Genomic DNA, 24,992 nt, shown 5'->3' with positions numbered 1-24,992 from the left:
ATCCGTGGTTTAAATGAGGTCAAAATCAAATGTCTCCTTTTGAAAATATAAAAAACAACAAAAACTCTTTCCAAATAAACTTTGCTCTCTCAAGCCTCATTAGCCTTTTTGTTCCGACAGTCAACAGTACACTTGATACTTTGATGTGAATCAGTAATTGTGTTTACAAACATTTAGCTTCATCCAGAAATTATTTATGCCAAAGAAAATTTTATCCATCTAATGGGGCAATTTATGTTACAAAAAAAACATTTGGAATTCACTTCAACAAAAGATGACAGCTCATTATTGGTGTTTATGCAGCTACAAAACAACAGCTTTGCGCAACGTTGCAAGAAACAAAAAAAATAAACATTCAGCTTTAACATTAAAGATGTTTCAAAGCTCATCACAACCAGATTAAATGAAATACACAATAATGGAAAGTGATTATTAAAATCACGAACAAGAACGTTCACACTTTCCTTGACCTTCCTTTGCACAATTATATTTTCTAAGAAAAAATGACTGCTCATATTTAGGCTTAGCCTAAACCACATAGGGAAAAAGTAAACGGCATTTGCTGAAAAAGGAAAATAGCTTACCAACTTTAAAAAAATATATATACTTCAACAGGTAACACACAAATGAATTAAGTTTCTTCAACCTGAAGTTTACAAGTTAAGACAATTCAGAACTTGAAGATGAACAATTTAAATAATTTTGAGTTCATCAATTGAAGTGATTTTTCTAAGTTGGGAAGCAATTTTCTTTTTACAGTGCATGCCACAGTGTTTTCACTCTTGTGGCATACAAGTACATCAAAATCAAAAAATGAGAGAAATAATCACTGTCAGAAAACAGAGGAAACTTAAAGTCTTATAGTCACACTACCTTCTTAGAAGCTGTTCAAAATGCAAAGGAAATGTAGAATGATTTCTCCATATGTTTACTTTCAGCTACAAATCTTTTTTTGGTGCAAAACTCACCTGTGTGATGTCCTGTCCCAATGCGGATGTGTCATCATTGTGAATTCCCCTCATCGAATCGCTGCACGTCTGTGAGAGAAACTTTCAGTTAGACAAACATACCTACTTCGATAGCTTGGAGAAAAACAAACTCCCTGCCTGCTGCCACAGAAACACTGTAAACATATTCTGTTTGCTTCTGGCACAGCTACGCCGCTGTGCTGTTGTGAAAGTGGCAAGAGTGTTTTAAGTGTAGAATTTTTGAATGTAATCCTCTCTGTAATAATACATTTACATAGCCCGAAAAACTAGGAGATGTAGGAAAAAATAGGATATCTTGGCACTGGCTGATGACTGGCACAATCTTTTAACTCCACCAAAGACTCACAGCTGAGTCACAAAGCGCTGAACCTAGAGACCCTTGATATTCGCTTGAATGACCATTTATATGGCTAAATAGGGTTTGATTAGGTGAGAACCAAAAGATTTCTGTGATGAGCTCTGAGAGAATCAAGATTAAAATGGCTCCATCATACACCTGCAGGAATACGACTGGACATTACTTGCGAGCTGCAATCTAAATATCCGATGCAGGAGCCAATGATGTTGAGTGGGATTGCTCTGCCTAGACAGAGGTCTTTTGTATTCAGTCGGTGTCACTTCCACCTTGCACTTTTATCAATACAGAAATGTTTGCACCTGAGCTCAGCGTAGAGACATATTTGCGGTATTTCAAGATTAGCATAGCCTATCGGAAAAGCTAATAACACTGGTGACTGGAGGCACCCATTGTTAAATGGTATGTGTAATACCTGTGATTCCTGCACAGAAAGGAACAAGGCAATGTCCATATCACTTTTAACAAATGTTGTAGATGCAAAAATAATTGGTTGGTGGATCATTTGAGAGCGAATCTGCAGTGTCCACTCTGCTCATTAGGAGGACTGACATTGTGAACAGAGATGACCCTCGGCTGCTTATACGATAAAGAAAAGGACTCCAGTCAGAAGAAAAAAACAAAGGTGCTTATTACTGACTCTGTTGTGACAAAAGCAACTGTCTGTCTCTACGATTGTCCCCCGAAAGCCCCTGGAAGACCAGGGGAGTTTTGACTGATCCAGTCAGCGGTGAAGAGAGCGAAGCAAAAAAAGAAAAAGAACAAAGAATCAGATGAGGTCTGATCTGAAGGCAAACGGGGCTCAAGATGAGCCGTTTGAGATACGATCAAGCCGGAGACACTCGGCACAGATGTGTGTGTTACTTAAGACATAGGGAGAGAGATAAAGAGAGGGATAGAGAGAGCGAGAGAGAGCAGATTAAGCCAGGAAGAGAGAGAGAGAGAGAGAATGTATTGTTGACAGAGACCGAGATACATAGGAAAAGAGAACTATGAGGAAAATGAAGTTTGTCAGATGTGCAACCACTTTGTATGCCCCTTTCTTCTGGCAGAATGACACGTTGCTATGGAAACAACACAGACCATATGTGTGAATATTCGTGTAAGAAAGTTCACCCTTTGATTACTGTTGAAATCCAAATCGGACTCATTTATATCCACTTCAGTCGAAGCTACAGTCTTTAGTTGTTGTTCTCAAGGGGAACTAGCTGCCACAGCATCAGTTGCTGGATGAATTGGAAATGCAGTTGTCATTTCCAAACGTCTTCAGCCGGGCTATTTATTTCATGTTATCTGATTCTGGTTTGTGTGGCCAGTATTTTGTTTGTTCAACCCTATAGCCATGTGGCATGTCAGTCCCTGCCCCCTGTTTCGGTCAACATGGAAGAGTTTCGCTTCAGTGATGATCACAAAGATTTGCCACTTTGTCAATTAGTTTCTTCTGTAAGTTGATTACAACTTTGATAATCTTATTTGTACTTGTCTCCTTTTTCTGCACCATATTTCATGGATTTAGCTATTTTTTATGGCACCAATACGGGAAGGGTCCCCTCTTTTAATCCCTGCAACAAAGCTCAGATTAGTTTCTTGTTATTCCAACAGGGAAAGCAGCTGAGCAGAAAAAGATAGAAAAAGAAACCGAACGGAAGCCTTAGATCAGACATGAAGACTCTTCTGCGCATGCCTCCTAATCCACAAGCACAGTGACCGTTGACTATTATCTCTACCAGCTCGTTCTTGTTTCCATCCAATCACAACCCGACGCGCTCACCTTCAGCCGATCACTTCCAAGCTACCAAAGCTGAAAAATGTTTTCTCTCTATGCTTTCATTCAGCGGTCCTTTCAACACTTTCGATCACTGACCATGATCATGACCCACCCACACCCGTGCACCTCCTCAACTGCGGATGCCTGGTCGTGTCCCATCAAACCGTCCAACCAGAAGCCCTTCATGAGACGTCCCAACTTCCTGCTCCATTCCTCATCGCCAGCACCAGTGTCTTGGCTGCGACGGAGGTAAGCACCTAATTCATAGGACAGCTTCCAAGGTGTTCTACTACCCTGCCTGGGCCTAAACGCAATTCTATCCCTCCTGCTTACAATTAATTAGATTTTATTCTGATTTACTTGTTCTCATTTGTTTCTCAATAAGTCACTCTCTTCAATCACTTTTAATCACTGATTGAAAGTGAGATATAGACGGCAAACCTAGTTAGGTTCAAGCCTGCATAAAATATATTTGACTTGATACTGGAATTAGATGATTTTGACAACAACTCTGTGGGGAAAAGGAGCTAAACCTTCCTCCTGGAAAGGAAATGATGGGATGACAATACCAATCTAATTCTCAGCACACCAATGTCCCTTCTCTATTGTTCGGGGATTTCCACTGACACCTTTCTGGACACGAGCCACACGAGTCCAAAGTTGCAGCTGCCACACTCGAGCTTTGCTGCATTAACTCCGTTTGATCTCTCCGTGCTCTCCGTTTGAGCTTTATGGCTCACTAATGCCAGAAACTCACCTGGGCCCTTTAGCTATACCGTACGTCTTCATACTCATCTGCAGTCTTGGTCCAGCTGTTGGTAGCTGTACTCTGGAGCCGGCTCTGACCTTTCTAAAACCGTGTATAAAGGAGGCCGACTACGTTGCAGGCAACATAGTAAGTCCCAGAGGGGCAAAAGAACAACTAGGTATGGAACAGTGTGTAGCCACAACAAAATGTTTAATGTAACAGGAATGAGCGGACCCCAGCCGGTCCTCTGCGTCTCTCACTATTTTCTTTCAACCTACCTCACTGCCTAATCCTCTCAGAGTCTTCCTCGCTCTGTCTTGCCTAATTTCTACTTTTGTTTCTCTCAAAACCAATATTGCATAGCTTTATTTGGAAGTGAAGTGAATCTAATAAAGTCCCCCGTGTACAAAGTCGGTGGGAGAGAGGGGGTTATGTAAGCCGGGAGAAGATATCTTTATCATGTTAATTTCCCAGTGACAATGCAGAAACACTTTAGGGCCTGAGGGATTCAATTTAGCTGGATTTTGGCTGCTTGTATGTGCTTAACTTTTTTTCTTCTTCTAAGAAATATAAGAAATACTTTGCAGAACACTTCATTTTCATTATATCCATGTCTTTTTCCACTGTTGTAAATGCGTTCAGAATTGCTGACCATGATATACAACAAGCAGGAGACTCAACCTGCAATGGCCATATTATTGCTCTTTGACGATTGTGTTCCACTAAAATACTGGGGGGAAAGTATTACATCTACATTGCATCATACACATTAGTGTATTACATCATGTTTGATTTCCCCAGAAGCTCTGTATTTGCGTACAGAGGGTGTGTGTTCTGTATATAGAGCGGAGGTGCAGATTAACACAGTCTGTGTTTTAACATACTTGGGGGCATTTATGGGTTGCAGCCTCCATCTTGGTCACGACACACACATTGTTCGCACTGTGGCAATGATGCACCATACTGTAATAGCAATCATAGATATGTCTAGTTTTGCAGATTGAACCATACATGTGTTTTAATAATCTGTCACTGGGTTATCTTTATTAATTAGCTCTTTCATTTTATCAAGCTATATTTCAGGTCCTTTACCAAATCATAATATGCTTCAGTATAACCACTTTTTTCAAGTTTCCAGTTTACAATTTGTGAAGTCATTTGCAAATATTGCATTGAGATGAAGTGGATTCATTTTTGCTTTTCATTGGACGACACAAGTCATAGCAGCAATCGGTACTCTTGAACATATAGTTGATTCTATTCATAGAGACTCTTGTGTGAGTCAGGCAATGGAAGCCCACAACACCAATAAGCCAATAATTGCCACGTACTGGGCAATGTTGTCTCCACTAGTGTCAGGCTAAAAATAAAAAATCTGAACGCTGACGAACGCTGCAAAGCCAAACAACAGCACAGCAATTTCCTCTGGAGAATATGTGGTTTTGTTTTGCAGCGAAACCGCAGATTAAGACCAGGGATGTCCATGTTCCCTGAGCACAGTGTGCTGGTACACCTGTATACCATTACCATATAGATTGTCTATCCATCATTTCCATTTTGATATTGCTGGAGAGGCACGACTGGCTAGAATAGACTGTGAAAAGAGCAGGGAAGCAGGAGATTTAGAGCCAACGATATGTGAGCATGTGATAGTGGAGCGAAAGGGACACAGAAAACCAGCGAGCGAGCGAGAATTGGCGATAACATCTACTTACAGGGAGTGGATAGTTGCATGGTCTACGCAGCACCTCAGATTTTCTGCCTCGATATGAAGGCAAGAAAAAGTGTGAAAGAAAATTGTGTTCACATGAGAAAGCCCTTAATGATCCTGGATATTTCAAAACAGAAATAAATCATTATGATCACTCTAACTGATTTAATGACCACTGATTTTATTCTGCGGGTGAAGGTGGTAATATAATATATATATATATATATATATAATAAAAATCTATTTTTAACACATATTTTGTGTAAGTAAATATACACTATCATGCTACTACAACTATTGTACATAATGTTTCATTTTTCAAAAGAACGTAGGAATATTTTGAGTCATTTTGGGTGTATACCATGGTTGGTATGCTAGAAGTCACCCTGTCAATAACACAACAGACCATCAGTGCAAGATGTTTTTCTCCCCTTTCCAATGAGCCTATAGTTTTGTTAGCGATTGAAGACATCTTACATGATGTTTTACACAGAAATATTCCAAAAAAAATCCTAAACTCTGCGAAGTGAAATAAAACATGTTGCTTCATGTGTCTCATTCATGTGAGGGCAGTGTCCCCTCCATTAAGTGTCCAGCTCATCGCCCAAATTACTGCATACAATAATCCTCCCCCAACACACACACACACACACACACACACACACACACCAAAGTGTCCCTGCATCGACGGCCTGCTGATTGTTTATTTTGTGCCGAGATCAATCAGGTGCAGGGTTTATTTGCAGCTTTGCACTTAATGTACACTCTGTAACAGTAATTGCAGCTTGCTAATGAATCATTATGCAAGTATCACACGTGCCCACGAGTGAATATGAATGAGCATCGGTGCAAACAACTTCAGCGACTAAAAACTTCAGAGCTAAAAAAAAAACCTAAACAATAAAAACAGTGCGGCTATGTCCTTGCTTTATTATTCATATCTGACTGATAAAGAGCCACACAGCGATGAGAATCGTCGTTTTATCCCATTAGACATTTGTCTGAAATTGAATCATAATTAGCATAAGAACCATAAACCTTCAATCACCAAATTCCATTCAGTTCATCCTTGAGCCCAAGTGGACATTGGTACCGGATGTAATGATATTCCAACAAGGCGTTTTTCCACAGTATCACGAATGAGACGGCGGGATGGACACCGCCATAGAAAATCCAGGTTTGTTCATTTCGAGTTTATATTATAAATTATTTGTCAAAACATAATTTCAAAGCACCCCCATTATACTGCTGTATTTTGCTGGGAAATAAGCATTGATGATGGATGATTAAAGCTTTTCGCTTTGTATAACACAGACTAAATAATACATTAACGCAATTACTATTCAAAAAGCAGACAACAGAAGCTGCACAATTTTGTTATGATGGCCACCCTCAGACGATGTGGTATCATTTTACCACATTTACCTCCGAGGACATTCATTCTACTTATTATTCCTCCGGTGTTTGAGCAAGGAGATAGAATATAATAAAACGGCCTGGTTATTCTGTGGTAGAGAGATCTTCTCTGTCCATGGGGGGACACACAAGACAGTGTGTTGGTTTGCAGATAGAGAAGTCACATAAAGGTTATGTTACAGACATATCAGGCAGCCTTATAAGACCAACCGCAGGAAGACATAGCATGGATGCGGTGTCGAGCTGACTGCAGACAGATATCTTTGAGAAAGCCTTGCACAGTGCTGCTTTTACTTGCTTTGAGAGCTGCAGTTATGACTGCACGCCTTCGACATTAATCACCTTATTTGTCTTCCGTCACGTTGGAGTCTAAGTAGCTGAAAAAGGTCACCTGTCGGAGCGTGAATGATTTGAATTATGGAAAAGATCTTCCACAGTTGCATGATAAACCTGTTCATCCCGAGTCTCATCAGACAGTACCACTTTTTAGTAAGTTATTTTCTAGCTGTAGGTTTTGTCAATTTATTCATGTTTTACCAATATAAGCAATTACTTAAGAAAAGTTTTTGGGTTGCCAGGTTGTGAAATAAACCATCAGACTTCATGTGTAAGTAAGTCAGTTGAGCAAACTTTGTGGCAATCGTAAAAGTAGCATGTATAAATGTAAATATAAAATGAAGTAAACTATTCTCATATCAATTAATTCTTACATTTCGTGTTCAGTTATTGATGCTCATGCGTTGTTCATAAAGGCTCTTGTTCCAGTTACTCTGCAGACATTTTCCAAAGGGGAAAGGTGAGATCAGACCACACAATATCTTTTGCCTTTTAAGATGTTTACTGTGTCTTAGTAGGTGATCAGTTCTTTCTGTGTCTTGGCCGGGAGACTTGGCAGACCGTATGTTGGACCCAGATCAATTTCACTGTAGCTATCCAAGCACCAACCCCACTAGTCCACTCGACAGCAGCAACAGAGTCATCTTCTTTGCCCGGTCACGATGAGAGATCTCCGTGCTTCTGTGATTCAACGTTGTCTTGTACTTTGCGAAAGTCATCGAGGAACAGAGAGGACGTAGAACTGCTGACGAGCTGGTCTTTTCGTTGACAAATCATGAGTCACCGCAGAGTTGTTGAGTGGGTTTTCTTCCACGATGACGCGCTATGTGGCCAAAAATGAGCAATTTCTCCTCCCCATGCTCATTTTTTGGTTCCTATGCCCCTTTGATGTTGGACCTGGACCATTATTTGGTGAAAATTGTGTACACGCTAATGTTGGCTTTGCATAAAAATACAAAGCAAGACGATAAAACACCAGCCTGGTGAAAGGTTGTCCCAAATTATGCCTTATTACTAATCTAAGAAAAGTTGGTAAATCATATCTTACAGCAAGTCATTATGAAGCAAGAAGAAAAGATGAATGGCAAGATTTGCTGGAATATATTTTCCATCAGTTGATTTCAACGGATCTAGAGATGGCAATATCGCTCTGTCCACCACCGTAGTCCAAACTGATACATCGCAACAACTATTGAATGGACTGCCATGCAATTTTGAGCAGATAGGATATGTATCTCTGGTCTCCCTGTCTTTTCATCTTGTGTCATCGGTTCAAAATGTCCGATCTGGGAGCAAAATCAGAACTGGTGACATTTCCATCAGCCTCAGCTACACTTTGTGTTGAAGATGCAAATTATGTTTGCATGATAATGTACGAAGAATGTAAAACATTTTAGATTCCAGACATTCATGTAGGTCATAGTTAGCCCAAACGGGCATCGAATCAGGAGGAACTGGACTTGGTTGGTGAAACGGCTGAAAAGGCAACATTTTCAGCACGGTGTGTAGTTGCAGTTCTTGCATGTAGAAAATGTATCAGAAGGTAGTTCACATGACACAGGGACTACTGTTTTCATTGTATAGTGGTTGGATATAGTTCACACACCATTATTATTACCATACCTATATTAAAAATACATCAATTTTGGAAACAGTCTTTGTTTATTCTTTTGTACTAAATCTCTACAGAAATAGACTGTCGATGTATTCACTCATCTGTTCCTAATTTGATGTTCATTCAGGGCTGGATCATCAAAGTTTGAACAGTTCAAACAACGGTTCCCCTCTGCCACTTCCTCTATCACCAATTCTAAACAGGTCAATAAACCTTTAAAATTTGATGAGGACTTGTTCACAAACCGATTCTCTCACCTGTTTTCCTTTAAGGCGAATACTTGCCCCTCATCTGTAACTAAATGTTCACTCGACCATAGCACTGCAAGCAGGGCTGCTTCTGGAAGGTGACTTGCGAGAGATGAAAAACACAGAGGGGGGGAAAAAAACAAAAAAACCCATTAAGCATTTGTCTTCCGATCCCAATTTGTCATGGTAAGAGGGAGCGGAGGAGGAGGAAAGAAAGTGGCGGCAGCAGACTGTAAAGTGAACGGGTGAGAGGAAGTGTGAGGGATCTGTTCAGCCGTGACACGCTGACTAGTTGTGTCAGAAACCGCAGCTGTTGGTCCTAATTACCAAACTGTTACAGCAAAGCAAGCGGGGAACTTTGGGGAGTGGAACGTGTGTGTGTGTGTGTGTGTGTGTGTGTGTGTGTGTGTGTGTGTGTGTGTGTGTGTGTGTGTGTGTGTGTGTGTGTGTGTGTGTGTGTGTGTGTGTGTGTGTGTGTGTGTGTGTGTGTGTGTGTGTGTGTGTGTGTGTGTGTGTGTGTGTGTGTGTGTGTGTGTGTGTGTGTGTGTGTGTGTGGTGAATAGATGGAGCGAAGAGATACATTATTCACATTTAACTCCTTTTATGAAAACAAGTCAGATTCTCTTGGAGGAAAAAAAGCAATTATTCATTCGTCGGAGATTAATCCATTTTTCAACAAAGCTGCTGACCCATGCGGTGCGGCTCTGTTTTGAGATGCTCCAGTGCATGAGAGTGAATATTTCAGTGCCACATTTTTGAACCACTTCCCTTCCTTTCCGAGTGCAATATGCATCAGTTTCACATCAGGCAGTTCACAGGTTGATGGCGACATGATTCCACACATGAATACCTTTGGCTGTTTCAGCGAGTGCCGAGAAGTGAGGGTGGCCTATTGCTCCAGATCAGGAAGAAGCGGTGAGGGGTGGTCTTCAGTGAAGCCTGAGTGTTGGTGGCTGATAAGGTGGCGCGCTGCGGTGCCCTCGGGAGCTCCCCGTCTTGCTGCCCTCTTTCTTAACACTCAAAAACACACAGGCGCACACACATACACACACACACACACACTCGATGTGCTTGCTTATCTCCGAGGAACGAGAGCCACCACTCCAGCCCGCACTGCCTCTCCCTTCTCTTTATCGCCTCACAGTCATTTACTTGGGAGATGGAATCAGAGCAGCTCCCATCGCTAACATGCCGTAGCTCTGGAGATGTGTAAAGAAAGAGGCGCGGGACAGGGGAAGCACGGAGCAGGTGGAAGGAGGGATGGCGGGAAAGGAGGTTAAAGCCGGCGGTGGAGAGCAAGAGGTGAAAGAGCAAAATGAGGGATTGAGGGCAGACCAGGGAGAAAGAGACTTGCCAACTCTTTATTTTTTCCCAGTGTTGTGTTTTCCACCCTTTTATCTATTGCTTCTAGAAAATGTGTGAAAGCGTGCACAATAAAAAAAAAAAGGGTTGGATAGGGATGAGGTGAAGGTAGTGAGGCAAAGGGAAGAAGTCGGATTAGAAGAAGAGCAGAACAGGATTAAACTTCAGAGGAAAGTGGGCTGACATGGTGAAACCGAGGAGAGAAAATGTGGTGTAATAATAGTCACACCAGAGGACGGTGGCACACGGGAAGACACACTGGAGCTGAGACTGTGTGGTTGCACACCAGAGCAAAGAGGTGGAATTGTACTGTTGGGCTGTCTGCAGGAAATACACTCCGGACCGATATCAGAGTTGGCTGTCATTTTCTTCCTCCATATTTGGCCAATAATTTCGGGCAGACGAACCCTCCCCCAGGCAGTCTTGGAGGACAGATGAAAATCTGTGAATCTGTCACTGGCTGATAATAGTTTACTCTATAATATGGAGGGGCTTAAAGAAGCTTTGAGATGCATCCTGCAGTCAAAATGAGCTGCACAGCTCCCAATCTCCCAATTCCAATATTTTCTTGAATGGCCCCTGTTTGGAATCGGTCCAATATCGAGCAGCAACGATATAATTGTAGACTATAAAAAAAAAACAAGGCAACCTAAAGATATGGGAATTATCTTTAGTAATTAGTGTTCTTTTTAACCTGTGACCAGTTTCACTAGTTTTAATCTTATACACACGGTTTACTCATGGCTATCTTCTCAAGCAATAATTGTGATATTGTTGTTTCACATATACAGTATTGATTCAGAGCGTCGGATGTGAACACATCTTGTTGAATACAAAAGTAGGTTCATGTGACTTTGAAATGTGTCGCACCAGTTAATTTTTCACTCAGACCAGAGGCGTAATTTGGGGATCTGGTGATTTGATGAGACAAAAGCGATCTTGAAAAATAAATGAATGAATGCAAACATGCGAACCCAGCTCGGCTTCTGTTTTACATTTTCAACTCCTAAAACATGGGATGGCTGAAGCTTGTGCCTGCTCAGGGGAAGATTTGAGTCAAATGCTCCCCAGTGCCCAAGGCATAGCTATGACTAAATAACTTGATGGGTTTTCTGAAATTAGAGGAGATCAAATGCACAGTGGGGGGCCCATTAAATTCATGAACCCTGGGACCATGTATCCTAACACAGATTTATTTCTCTCCCTACATCCTTTTTTTTTTGCAAATGTTCTGCTTTTAATACAGATTCCAGAGGTGTTTTAGTTTGGCCAAAAGTTCATGACTTTTTATTCTAAATTTAAAAGTTTTACCTCCTCACTTGCTGGGTTTGGATATTATTTGGCTGTGGTCTTCTCTAATCCCTCTTGAGTTTATATTTAATTGCTTTTTCTGGTTTCCACGCCCATTTTTTGTTGTTGTAATTTAGAGTTGATAATGGCTCTGTATGCTTAATGTTTCACTGGTTGGTAGTTTTAAGATGAGGAAGTATGGAGGAATATTTTTTTCATGCAAATATCTTTCCAAATGACTTTGTTAAAAAATTACTGTCACCTTCGTTTATATTAAACTTCCTTACTATCTGACATCTTGGTTTACTAACTCAAAACCATAAATTCCACTTCTTAATGGACTTTTGTTGGGCTGCCTTTGGTGCTCTCCCTTTACACACACATTGCCTCTTAAGCATCTGTTTTGATGCCATGGTGCCACTCAGGGACACACCAGAAAGCTTTTATCACTCATTCGGCTCATCTCTTATCACTGAAGCAACAGTGAACAACATTTCAAAGGCACATAATTCGGGCATTAATTAGCTTTGCAAGTATTCTTGCATGAACATCAGCAGTGGGATCAGTGAGATAAAAATGCTGCCTGTGAGGGATTATATGAAAAAAAATTGAGACAACTGTTAATCTTTTAAAAAAAAATTTTTTTACGTTTCATCATTGAGGGGTCGGCGTGATTTGCAAGTGATAATTAATGCATGGATACATAAGATCACAATTACTGCTGTAGTTATGTGGAGTAGTTAGAGCAACAAGAATGTTTTTAGGTGCAATGCAACTAAAGGTGGCTACACAGCATTTTTGCTGAGTAATAGACACATCAGCAGTTTGCTGTTTGCAGATCATATCTACAGATTTACATTGTTCTGTACAAAATATTCACAGTGTGCAAAAGTGCTGCGTTGGCTCCCAACATTATTAGATTTAGCGGGGAGATATGCAAGTGTTCACGAATAGCTCTCCGTGGTGGCAAATGTCCAGAAGTAGATAATCTTAGATTATTTTTTTTTGCAATTATAACAGACACAAAACAGATTAAGTAAAAGCTACCTGGTGCCATAACCTCTTTTGCTGGAATGGCCACAAAGCTAATATTTACACAATTATCATAAAATAAAACAAATATAACCACCTGTGACAAAGTGTCCATTTGCAACTTTGAAAGTTTGAGTCCAACAGGAATGTGCTGTACTTTCTACCATGCACACGTGACATTTAGTTTTCCCTGGTTCATTAATCTTCATGACAGTCTCGCACCAGCTTCCTATCAACGACTGCTTCCAGTCTGCAAGAAAAATTGTTAGATAATTCAATCTCTCCTCTATGAATTAAACATCCATTGAGCCATAACAAGCTGCATATTTTCAGAAAATGCCCACGAAGCACAAAGCCCATGATAGAAATGATTCGTTATGCTCAACGTACACTACATAATATGTGAAAACTCTTTCATGGTCAAACAAGAATGTGTGAAACATTTGCATATTTGTGCCATTATGTCTTTCTTGTGCAACCTTGAAGTGGTAGGGAGTAACATTTTGCTTTTATGGTAATCTCTGACAGTTGTGTCACACACTCGCACGTGCTACAGCTCTGACTGACAGCACTGAGGGAAGTGTGCCCGTTTCTTTTACTCCTGCGGGGTAGAAGAATGATGAAAGGAGAGTAGTGTACCTGTGGGAGGTCAATATCGACACAACCTCAGCTCAGAAGATTACTGGCCTGAGGAGCACAGTAGTTGTTCGGGGAGAGGCCAGATTGAGTACATGGCAGCACAGTAACAGTAATGCTGTGCCAGGCCTGCAGGCTCCTGGTCGCTGCCATCCTTCCTTCAAGGATCATTCAAGGTGCTGTGCCGTTTCGCGGGGCAGCCGAAATGTAACTGTGATAGCTGTTTACTGATTCGAGATAGGTACAGAAATCTTGTACAGCTTCATGCTGCGACGAAGAAAGAAAACAATAATACAAACAAACAAACAATTAAAAGCCCTCTCATTTTTTGTTTCGGGTGTTGTTCTGTCACTATGCTGCTGTGGACCGAATCAGCTGACATGGAAAACCACAGTGCGGGATGGTGGCAGGAGCCTGACAGATGCGAGCCTGAGATGATACCCAGACTAAAGTGCCTGACTTAGGTGAGTACAACATAATGGTATATTTTCCCCTCTTCTTCAGGCTCCCGATCGGCCCTCATGGCTTCACGCTCCGGGTTACATCGCTCCCTGTTGCTTTGTCATGCTATGCTGTTCGCTCAGCCTGTGCCATTTCCCTTTAACCCTACCATCCCCTCTGTATTACACGTCCCTGTTTCCACTCACCAGTTGTCAGATTGTCTTGTTTATTCCCGACTGTTTGCGGCGTCGCTTGCCTGATGCTGTGTGCCTTTGTTTGAACATTTCACTAAAGACTCTTTGCCTACCGTCATTGACTCTGTTGAGCTTTTGGCTTGATAGACACTGCAAAGTAACTCCACTCCTCTCTCTTTCATACAGTCCATGCTGTAGGACTGAACTTGAGAAACAACATGACATTTTGTATATATCTGAACAAAAATCAAGCTACCACATTTAGTATTTTGCCACTGCAGATAAATACTCGAGATACTCGGCAGGGTGTGTTGACGGTCTGATCCATCCATCTAAAAGCACCGCATGTTCTCAGCTTCTCTCTGCCACACACGGTGAGATGATGCAGGAGTAAGAGGTCAGCCTTAAAGTGGATGCTGCTGTTTTTTTCAGTAGCAGCACAAATCTGTCTGGGCGTGCATCGTGTCCACAGAGGGGAACCACTGGATGCCGCCCCCGCTGCCCAGCCAGCCATGAAGTAGAGACGCACTAAATTTAAAACACAGAGACAGCAGTGCTTTGTAAAACATGTCAGCGGGAACAAGAGGAGGAGACGTGAAAACATTATAGAAGGAGGACACACGGCATAATGTGGGCTACACTGTGAATTAAATGCCACCCGATATGACTCACCTGAGATGAGTCTCACCATTTAATGACCGTAGAGCGATGGTGTGTCCTGCATAGATATGTGTTGACCATCCGTGATATTGATCACACTGACAGAGAAAAGGAGAGCATACAGCTCATTTTGACCAATACTATTGATCAGCAGCAGCAACAGCAATGTAAAAAAGCATTATTGTAAATGTCAAAGGAGGATTCAGTGTTCCTGGATACAGCATGTACGAGTCTTCCCCGGAAAACCTTCCTGCATGTGCGTTGTTAGAGGCTTGTTGTGTAGAAGTTTGCTTTCCATGTCTTCTGTTTTTCTGTGTGTGCATATAGTACGTGTGAAATTCAGACAATATCACCCCCCCACACACGCACTGTTTGGCTGTGTGCATACTGGATGTGTGTGTGTGTCTCTGTGTGTATTTGTGGTCTCCCTGAATCCATGAATTCAGAATGAGTGCTGGAGGCCACCCACCCAGTGCCTTCAAGTCAGTGTGCAGCTCAACAGCAGAGCTGGTTTATCCACAAAATCATGCGGGACAATCTGCACCACTAGAATGCCCAAATATGAATTTACTTGACGTTAGATCAACATGCGGCCTTTGGCTGGAATTAATCTGGACAAGTGTGCCAAAAAATAATGAAAAAATCCACATTCTGAAGCAAAACGTCTGAAATCAAAACTTCTGCTCACAGAAGCAGCAGTATTTCTGAGATAACACAAAGAGATGCGCCTGCAAACACACTGTTGATGTTGTTGTTCATGGCAATGAATAAAATACACTTTTCCTCAAATAGGCAGAACCACCGCCTGAACACACACTTGTTTTCCCCTCAAACTATTTCAGCAGATTTCACACGTCCAAAGACATTAACCTCTTTTAATCCTTGTTGCATTATCAATGATGATGCCACTGCTGGAGGCACAGACCACTAACAGGCCTGCCTATACGTCTACTGTTGCCATGGTAAGCTACTGCAATGGGGGCTATTATGGTGGAGGGCAGAGGACAGGGAAGCAACGTTATTCTTAGCAACCAGGAACAGATCACAGAGTGAGGCCATTGTGTTTAAGATGATGTCTGATCAAGCGGTGCAGCAATGGTAAGATGTTGGTGCCATATTATGAAGTTTAAAATGTATCACATAGCACAGCCCGAAAATCTCCAAGATTTTAATGATCTGCTTTAAAATGCAGATACAGAAAATGGTTCAAGTTTAGTCAACGTCATACAATTGCAAAAAATTCATTCAAACCAGATGGCTGTGTCCACAGAGTTGGCAAAAAAAGTGAAAAGAAGCATTGCTTTGTGCAATTTGAATTGAAAGCAAGAGGGTAAAAATAATTGATATGGCGTGGCAGATGGCTGGAAGGTAAAGATGGTGTGTGTGTCTGTTCTCCACCAAAGTTCAGCTTGTAACAGCTCTTTTGACAGCAGCAAGGCGGGAAAATTGGCCATGGAACTGCTCAAAATGCAAGACAACCAACCAAAATTTCTGACATACCAGAAATCTATCCAATTGTCTGGGCTCCAGGTCGATCATCATTCAAGTGATAAATAGCGTGCTGTGACCCCCTCAACCTCCGCGTCAAGTGACCAATCTGGCAGAAATTCATCCTGATTCTGGGATTAGACAAGGGGAACCAAGTTCCTGGACAAAGTCAGCCACAGTGTCTGTCTCTCAACGGAAATTGGAGTGAATGTGTCAACACTTACATTTAAAGCATATCTGGTCCCATAAATTATCTTCTTACCACCACATGAGCCTGATCATGGAGTAAGATGCATATTTATCATATAATAGGACTGTTGGGTCATGAATAATGAATGTTAAAAATCAATGAGTAAAAAACTATGATAATAATGGTAGTAATAATACAGGACAAGTTTTTGGCATGAACTGGCACACCTGTGGTAAGAGGAGGCAGGGATTAAGATACGCTCCTTTAAGGCAAATTCATTCCATATTTTATCCTTCGGAATATGATTGTTGTCGTATGAATTATTTAAAAAAAACATGGTTTTCATGTTAAAGTCTTCCCAATGTGTAATGAGATGATTGTACTAGAGCAAATTTCGTCATAGTAATTATTTTCTAGCTTTTATGGTTTTGTGTGTTTATTTAACACACATTCACTCTCTCTCACACACACATAAACGTGTCTCATAGGTAATCATTAATAATTCATAATTTAGAATTAGGGGACTTTACATAGACTTGCATTCACTTCCTGGAGGCTAACCTTAATCATAATCACCCATACTCGACCAACAGTCTTATTTGGAAGTACATCCAATAACAATCTGAGAAAAAAGTGTCTCAATTTTCATTTCTTATTATTCATAATTGAAAAACAAATAAAAGCAATAATACTTCTTTCTGAACGATACAAAAATAAACATTCTCTGGGTTTAAATTGCCTTGAGACTCAACACAGTGTGAATCTATAACAACTGCTGCAGGAGGGTGGACACACACACACACACACACACACACACACACAGAGAGTGTGAACAGGCAATCACCGGGAGAGTGTTCCCAGGTGATTCGCAGAACATGTTTGTCTCGGTGCAAAGGAGAGCATGGTGTCAGAGTGAGAGAGCAGGGGAACGGCGGAACTCAGAGCAAGGCCGGATTTTAGACAGAACTGTGGATACAGAATGCGTTGGAACTGATTCACTAGTTTCTGGTATGCAAATTGAGTTTACCAACCACTCAAAGTGTGATTTATCATGTACATATATCCCGGGGGGGGGGGGGGGGGGGGGGGGTGCACAGTTTACTCAGGTCAGTTATGCTGTCTTTCACTTTTTGGGTTGTTAATGACTCATGCGAATCCAAAGCAATCATCAAGCTAACACCCACTCATGGCACGCAAAATATAAAAAGAAATGATCTCTTTGCTTTGAAAAAAAATACCAGAAATAAATTGACATCTGGCGTATCTGTAATAATGACAAAGTCAATAACCGTTAACAAGGACCTTCCGATTACTGTGTCAATCTCCAGTGAAACACTCATCCGACTGACTGTTTAATGGTGCGATGTGGTGGACTCTCTGAAACTAATGTCACCATGCTAACAGTCATAATGAAAGGACGCAGCCAGTGTTAAGGCCTCTCTTTATGTTCCCTTGCTCAAGAAGGAGTCCTAATAGTGCTCTGGAAGAAAAAAAAAATCAATCAACGTTGTTAAGTGCTTTCTCAATCATTCTAACTTTAGTGCATTCGCTGGCTTACATTCGCTCTTTTGCACTTAACACAAAGTGCAGCTGAGACTGGTGGGGATGATGTAATTTTGATATTTCCAACTGCTAGTGGTGCCACATAAAAAGATGCCCACGGCCATTTGCCTTCATTGTTTAGGGACCTCAAACACCTGTACAAGATTTCACTGGAATCAGTCCAATATTTGACAGACGTTTCAGTAATGATTATCTTGGCAGAAAGTGTGGTTGCCGGATCAAGAAGAGCTTACCAACCAGCAAACGTATTAGATCTGTGAGTACGTGGCCAAGGTGGCACAGAAAGTGATTCTGTTTTATCATCTCATCACAGCTACTGCGTCATCTCAAAGCCCATGTGTACTGATCAGAGGAGAGCAGTGATTTTTTAAGGGCTTTCCCCTCAGAAGAACGGAACTTTAGACATGTATTTCTCCTATTTCCAAATAACCTTGAGTTTTTTTTGTCTAGTTTTTTTAACCTTGGACGTATTACACGCGTTACACGTCTTAACGCTTGCTCGAGCAAATTCAGGTTTGGGTTAAAGGAAGGTCAGCACCACTGTCTAAACCCCTGAGCTTCTCAGAGCAGGAGATAAATCAGAGAAGTCACTGTAGTGGCTCAGGACTGATCTTTAAGTGTATCTATGCCCGTGTCTGTGCAAACTATTTAGTGACATGTTTTATTTCCCCTGCTCTTTACTGAGCTAATAAATGACCTGTAAGACCATTCTTGACGTATAAACCCAAACAGTTTCCTGCACATGATGATCAGGGTAAATATAAAAGTAGCGTGACATGCAGACTGAGCCGTGGAGTTTGTACAAGTGAGGGAGAAAGTGCTTGGACGATGTATTTTATCTCTAAATAATCAACTCAAACTTTTTCCTTCCTAGTGAAGTCTAGACGACCAGCTGGCCATTTTTGTAATAAGAATATGACGACTGAGTGGGATGTGTCAAATGCTGAATACAGATTTTTCATTAATACCTCCCACACCCATCTCTGCAGGCTCTGTTGGGAAACCGGCTAATTTCCAAGACCCGCATTTTTATTAATAGTTCTCATTTTATGGAATACTGGAGTAAAATGACATGCGTTCTCGGTTTCTAATCTTGGCTTTCCCCAAAAGGTCTGCGGGGGAATTTAAGAATATCACATTTAATGGAAATTGGATTACCTTTTAGCTTTCATGTCCCTTCCCGTGCACGGCTCATTTCATTTAACTGTCTCTCTGATGAAATGGCTGGGAAAATAGTTTTCCTTTTAGTCCGTACAAAGAACAAAACACATAAAGGCTAGAAAGGAAAGTCAGGAGAAAGGCAAGTCAAAAGTTTATTCTTCTAAACAGACGTGTCAGAGGAAGCAGAAAAATCACTTCAAATCCTTCTTTGTTTCCTTGTTTTTGATTCAAAAGTACAGACAGCAATTTCATTTGAGAAAATATTTGGTTTAGTGAGATGTTGATCGACAGTCATTTCAATGTAGAACTAAGTAAATGAAATTAGCTGAGGGCCACAGAAATTCATTATATTCAGAAAAAAATATTACCACATTTAAACATCTGTTTTCTGGTTGCTGCAATTTTGTCAGACCTGCTTTATATTCAGGAACCTCACATGCCTTGCTGATGGGAGCTGTTTGCAGTGGCAAGGATCCCTCCCAGCCAATTAAAAGATTACTGTACGTACAGTAGCGTAGATCAGCAGGCAGCAGCTTTGTTGTCCGCTACAGGCAGAATTAAGAAAAGAAAAAAGAAATTCTGCTGGGCTATTATCGAAAACCATATGCAATCTTGTCTCACCACATCCCCACCTCGCTGCCCTCTTCTCTCTGCGCTTGTTGTCTCAGCTTTGTGTTGACTGGAAAATGATTTTCCAAATCAATTAACTTTTAGAAACACAATGCGGCCTGAGATGATGCATCACCCGTGGCATTGATGATGAGGGGCAGCAGGCAATTTGCCACTTAAATGGTGCAGTTTAAAGTTTACAAAGGTGGAAATAAGGCTGTTGGGATTCCATGTTAAATCAGGGAGAATGTGCGATGATAATTAACTGCCTTGTCAATCAAGCTATTTAGAATAAACTCATGTAAATCAGAAGTTCATCATGTTCTGCTCATCAAAATCACCTTATACATTATCATACACATCAGTGTTACCGTGGAAACTGTTTACAGAACATGACACTCAGTAGCACACTCAAAAGCAACCTTAACAAGAAGGGCACTCAGAGAGTGCATGCCTCCGCCAAGGCTAACGCCCCATCTTGCCACGTGAAGAAAGTAAAGATCCACTCCATTATTTGGATCTGCTCCAAAACGTAATGTTTTCTTCGTTGTGTCAGGCCCCAGCCCTCCACAAAACTTCACGGAAATCGGTTCAGCAGTTTTTGAGTAATCCTTCTGACAGCCAGACAGCGTTATACTAATATATATCAACCGATAGAGATATATATATATATATATATATATATATATATATATATATATATATACATATTTTAAAGAACAATGGAAATAACTCTGAAGATGTTATCAAACCCTTATGACAAAGAAATTAAATTGAGGCTTGATATTTTACAGTTTAACCGTAAACTCTATTAAATATAACTACAGAATAAACATAATTTGTTAAGTAACATGTAAACATAAGCGCACGTCTGTAAACATACTGTAAACGTCCATACCGATACGTCCGCGAAAGGCTGATACTGGCCGATGTCATCGGCCAACCGATTAATCGGTCGCTCTGGAGTCTGAGATGTGCATTGGCCGTTTGTCTGAAAGTTTGTTGTGTAAAACTTCACAATGTGATGTATTAAGACAAGCGCACGTCACCACAAACTGTCTGACAGTCACAACTAAAGCTGTGTGTATTTGCCGGGCTATTGCAGTAGGTTACATTTTATTTCACAGATATTCACATTGTTGCATTCACCCTCTGTGTATATTCATGCACATGCAGCGTATGGACACGGGTGAACACGCATACTGAAAAAGGTACTAGAATCATATGGTGAAAGCGTGGAGGTTGAAGCATTTCGAAGAGCAGAGAACAAAGAACTGGCTTATAAAATACAGCATGATCCATGTGGTGACACAAAGAACACCAGTTGGCCTGTGGCGACAACGTGTGTCTCAGTCTCATGACGATTTCATCTCATGTCTGAAAAGAAACGAGCCCGACCTGTTTTTCCATCCTTCCTACCTCCATCTCTCCACTGATCTCTCTGTTGTTGCCACTAATTACAGCTACAGCTGAAAGGACCTGTGTGGCAGTAAAAGGCAACCTGTACAAATCACCTGACGGGCCTTGACATTCTCACGTCTGTTTCACTGTCTCTGTGTTTCACACAAATGTCACACGCAGACTGATTCATAGACAAAAAATTCTCCCTCTCTCACGCACACACACACACACACACACACACACACACACACACACACACACACACACATACAAATTATGTTTTTCATTGTAAATGGCACACACACACACACAGCTTGAAGAGCATAGAGAGATATAGGGAAACTATCATGTAGAGCCATTAACTGAACCGATGAAACATGCATCTCATCTCTGCTGCTCTGACCTGCCCCTGGCAGAGGAGCCGACTGCGGTGTTGTTATCACATACTCCACCGCTCCGTCTTACTAGGTCCGTCTGTGGACTGCATGAGTGTGCACGAGTGACATTATGTGTGGATACTTGTGTGGTGTGTGTGTGTGTGTGTGTGTGTGTGTGTGTGTGCGCCTTAAGATTGACCTTAAGGCACACACACACACACACACACACACACCACACAGTCACCTTGGTGGACTGTGGAGAGGAAAGGGCAGGGTGGGAGCATTTGTCTTGACCTTGGCGTGTTTCAGTTGGGTTTTATTATGAACAGGGCTTCAGTTTTCACATGTGCGATGTGCCTCAAACCTCCGTCTTATGACCTTCGTGCCGCAGATTAAGAAGCATTTCAGCGGAGAATCGGTGCACATTGTGTGTGATTATAGAGGGGAGCGGCTTCAGCTTTAATCTTAATGGCTTTCATAATGACTTTCCCTAAACTGGAATGCGGTGGCTGACATTGCTGCTGCATGCGCGTGACATTGGTGAGAAATCACAATAATTTTGACGCCAAATCAAGGATGTTCCCCATTATGCAGCACTCACATTTTCAACTTATGTATGTTCATCACATTTTATGAGTGTTTGGTTGCCATAATCATTTCTGCACAATCACAATCCACAGCCCTCGTTCTGCGAACAAATTAAATAAAATTACTTGTCCATGGCATTCATGCTTTATTTTATTTTATTTTTTATCCAGCACCCAAAGCAACTGTATCTGTAATCTGTGCACTCTTGCACTGTGCACATTCGCCTTTTACTGTTGCTGTCCATGGTGCTGAACTAGTACCTTACTGTGAGGTCATCAGGACTGGTGGGATTTCTCTTTTGTAAATCTATATTATGTGGCAGTTTAATAATATGCTCATAGGTATGCTAATCTAATTTACTTTGAATTTGATTAGGGTCTCCTGCATTATCATTCAAAAGGGCATAGGATCATTACCTTATGTACAGTATGCATTAAATGATATAACCGCATTACAGTAAACCAAACCCGTTTGTTTATTGAAACAGATTTTAAGCTACATTCATATTCACGGTTAAAGGACAAAGAGTGAGAAAGATGAAGACAGAGTGGTTATGAAGGGAAAAGAAAGACAGAAACAGAGACAGAGCAGAAACAAAGTTAAGAAGAAGCTGCACGGGATGATGAAGGGATGACGGCTCTCTCCCTTCTCTCTGCCCTCACTTGAAGATGATGGCGCTGATCTTACTGTGGCAACATCATCGTCTCTTTATTGCTTGAAAAGACTTTGAGTGAGATTTTGATCATAGTTATACCGACTGAAAATTGGTATTCTTGAGTTACAGCGAGGGGTGTGCAGGGTTCAATTGGGGATAGTGTTTTCATCACTGTTTTCAGCTCACATTTGAAAGAACACAACAATCAATTTATCAAGCGGTGAACTTTTTTGAGCGCAAAATGATTTGATGCCGATGTGGGTGGTTAGGTTTTTGCTACACACCTCATCACACTGGAAATCACCACCAAGAACAAATATAGGGAGGATAAAACAGATTGACAAATGACCACAAAACTAAGAAGGAATCGGCCACTTTTGGTACATAATCATTTAAGCCTTTTGTATCCCCTGACCATAAATTTGTGTTTGCTTAAATTCTTTTTAAAATGTTTTCTCTAAATACTCAAAGGAAATTGCAGTGGGCTCTGGGTTTGCACCTGCAACTCACTGAGAGGAATTAAAGGAATACAGAGTTCGCTGCGTCAAATTGCTTCTGATTGGACATGCAATCATCACTCACTTCATAATTGCATTTTCGTGCAGTTCTGATCACAATAGAATAACGTGCATCCCAGTGTGCATACATTGAGGCAAATGTACCTTCTGAGCAGTAGCTCATCACCAAGTAAAGTGTTCATTACAGGAGAATGAGAGAAATATTCCCACAGGCCCCCGCTGAATGGAGTTTCATAGAGCAAATTAGCGGGTTAGATAGAGGACTCATTTTCTCTCTCTTCTACACACACACACTCTCCACGTGCCGGTGCCCATGTGTGTGTCCTCGCAGACACAGCTGTCACGAAGCTCCGGTTTCACCCCGGTCGACCCGCGGCTTTCAGGCCATTGTGTGCTCTCTTTCAATTTCAGCCCACCCCGCGGTGGATACAAGCCATTTTGGAAACTGCTGAGTGTATCGAACTTTTCTGCATGGCTGCCGAGGAAGAAGAATCAGCTCATCAGGAAAAAAGCTCTCTGGGGCTTGCAGACAGGCTGAGACAGGGATTGGTCAATTCACACCTAGAGAAGGTTTTTTTTTTTTTTTACGCTCGTGTTGGACGGCTGTCTCTGCAGGGTGTCGTGCGCCGTGTGGGAGCTAACTGTGGCTAAACTGCTCAATTAAGAAAATCATAGAGGAGTCATTTCAATTTTGATATCAATTAGAGTGCATATATGTGGTGCAAAAGATGGTAGTAAATGAGATGACTGTTACACATTGTGGTTGACGATTTCTTAACAACCTTTTGTCCAGTAACACATTTTTTTTGCTTTCACGTAGCATGGCTGAATGGTTATAACATACACCAAGTGAGACATTGCAACGGATGCAATGTCTCGGTTGGTGCAGACCTCAGTCGGATGCTTTGCCATGAAGTGTTGTTGCCCCGAGAGGATGAAGCCGTTGTCTCCCCAACTTTTTTCGACAAGCACTAACATTCTAAAATATGATCCCTGGGCTACTCCTCTGGTGCTACCAACAGGACACATGTTCAGCTCATTCTGGGATATATATATATATGTATATCAGTGTCTAGGATTGGAATCACATCGTTTCCACAAACAATCATGGTCCCCGGATGATGTATCCCAATAACTTTGGTGATATACCCTGACAAATTATACCTGCAAATCTAATGACATCCCCGCCCTCCTCAGCTGCCCCTGTGTTCAGAACAAGTCGGCAAATGTCCGGATGCCAACGTGCAAAGCTAAGATGTGAACATTTCACCTGCTCTGCATCCTCACAACATTGTGGGCATGCTGGTGGTAGCAGCATTCATTTGCGAAGTGTCATATAGCATTTTTCTTCTTTTTTTTTTACATTTAACAATGTTTATTTTTGTCACTCAGACGCCAGCTGCAATAAAGTTCACTCAGCAGTGGCTGTTTGCAAAGCAAAGACAGGTCTGAGCCACTTTCCATTTATAATCAGCCCAGCCGCTGAAACTATTACTGCAGAAGTGCTCTTTCATCTCGGTTTGCTTTTCATCCCTTTCTCATACCACTGTGCCCTGTCTGCTCCTATCTGCCACTGTAGATCACCTATTTGTACCCCCAGCTGCTTCATGATTACATTTTTCCCCACACACACAAACACAC

At 41.4% G+C, this 24,992-nt stretch overlaps 1 protein-coding gene across 9 annotated transcripts in view; it reads left to right on the top strand.

Moving 5' to 3' along the window:
- Positions 1-24,992, top strand: part of syndig1l (synapse differentiation inducing 1-like) — a 174,840-nt gene that overhangs the window by 73,237 nt on the left and 76,611 nt on the right. For all 9 annotated transcript variants that reach the window (XR_004786441.2, XR_004786439.2, XR_004786440.2 and 6 more), the window contains exons 4-5: positions 3,180-3,361; positions 13,882-13,970. The gene's annotated coding sequence lies outside the window, so the exon portion shown is untranslated. The remainder of the gene's footprint in view (positions 1-3,179; positions 3,362-13,881; positions 13,971-24,992) is intronic.

The sequence above is a fragment of the Scophthalmus maximus genome, chromosome 18 (assembly GCF_022379125.1).
Source record: "Scophthalmus maximus strain ysfricsl-2021 chromosome 18, ASM2237912v1, whole genome shotgun sequence".
NCBI lineage: Eukaryota > Metazoa > Chordata > Actinopteri > Pleuronectiformes > Scophthalmidae > Scophthalmus > Scophthalmus maximus.
Note: the sequence above shows the minus strand (reverse complement) of the source record. Positions and strands in the feature narration are given on the sequence as shown.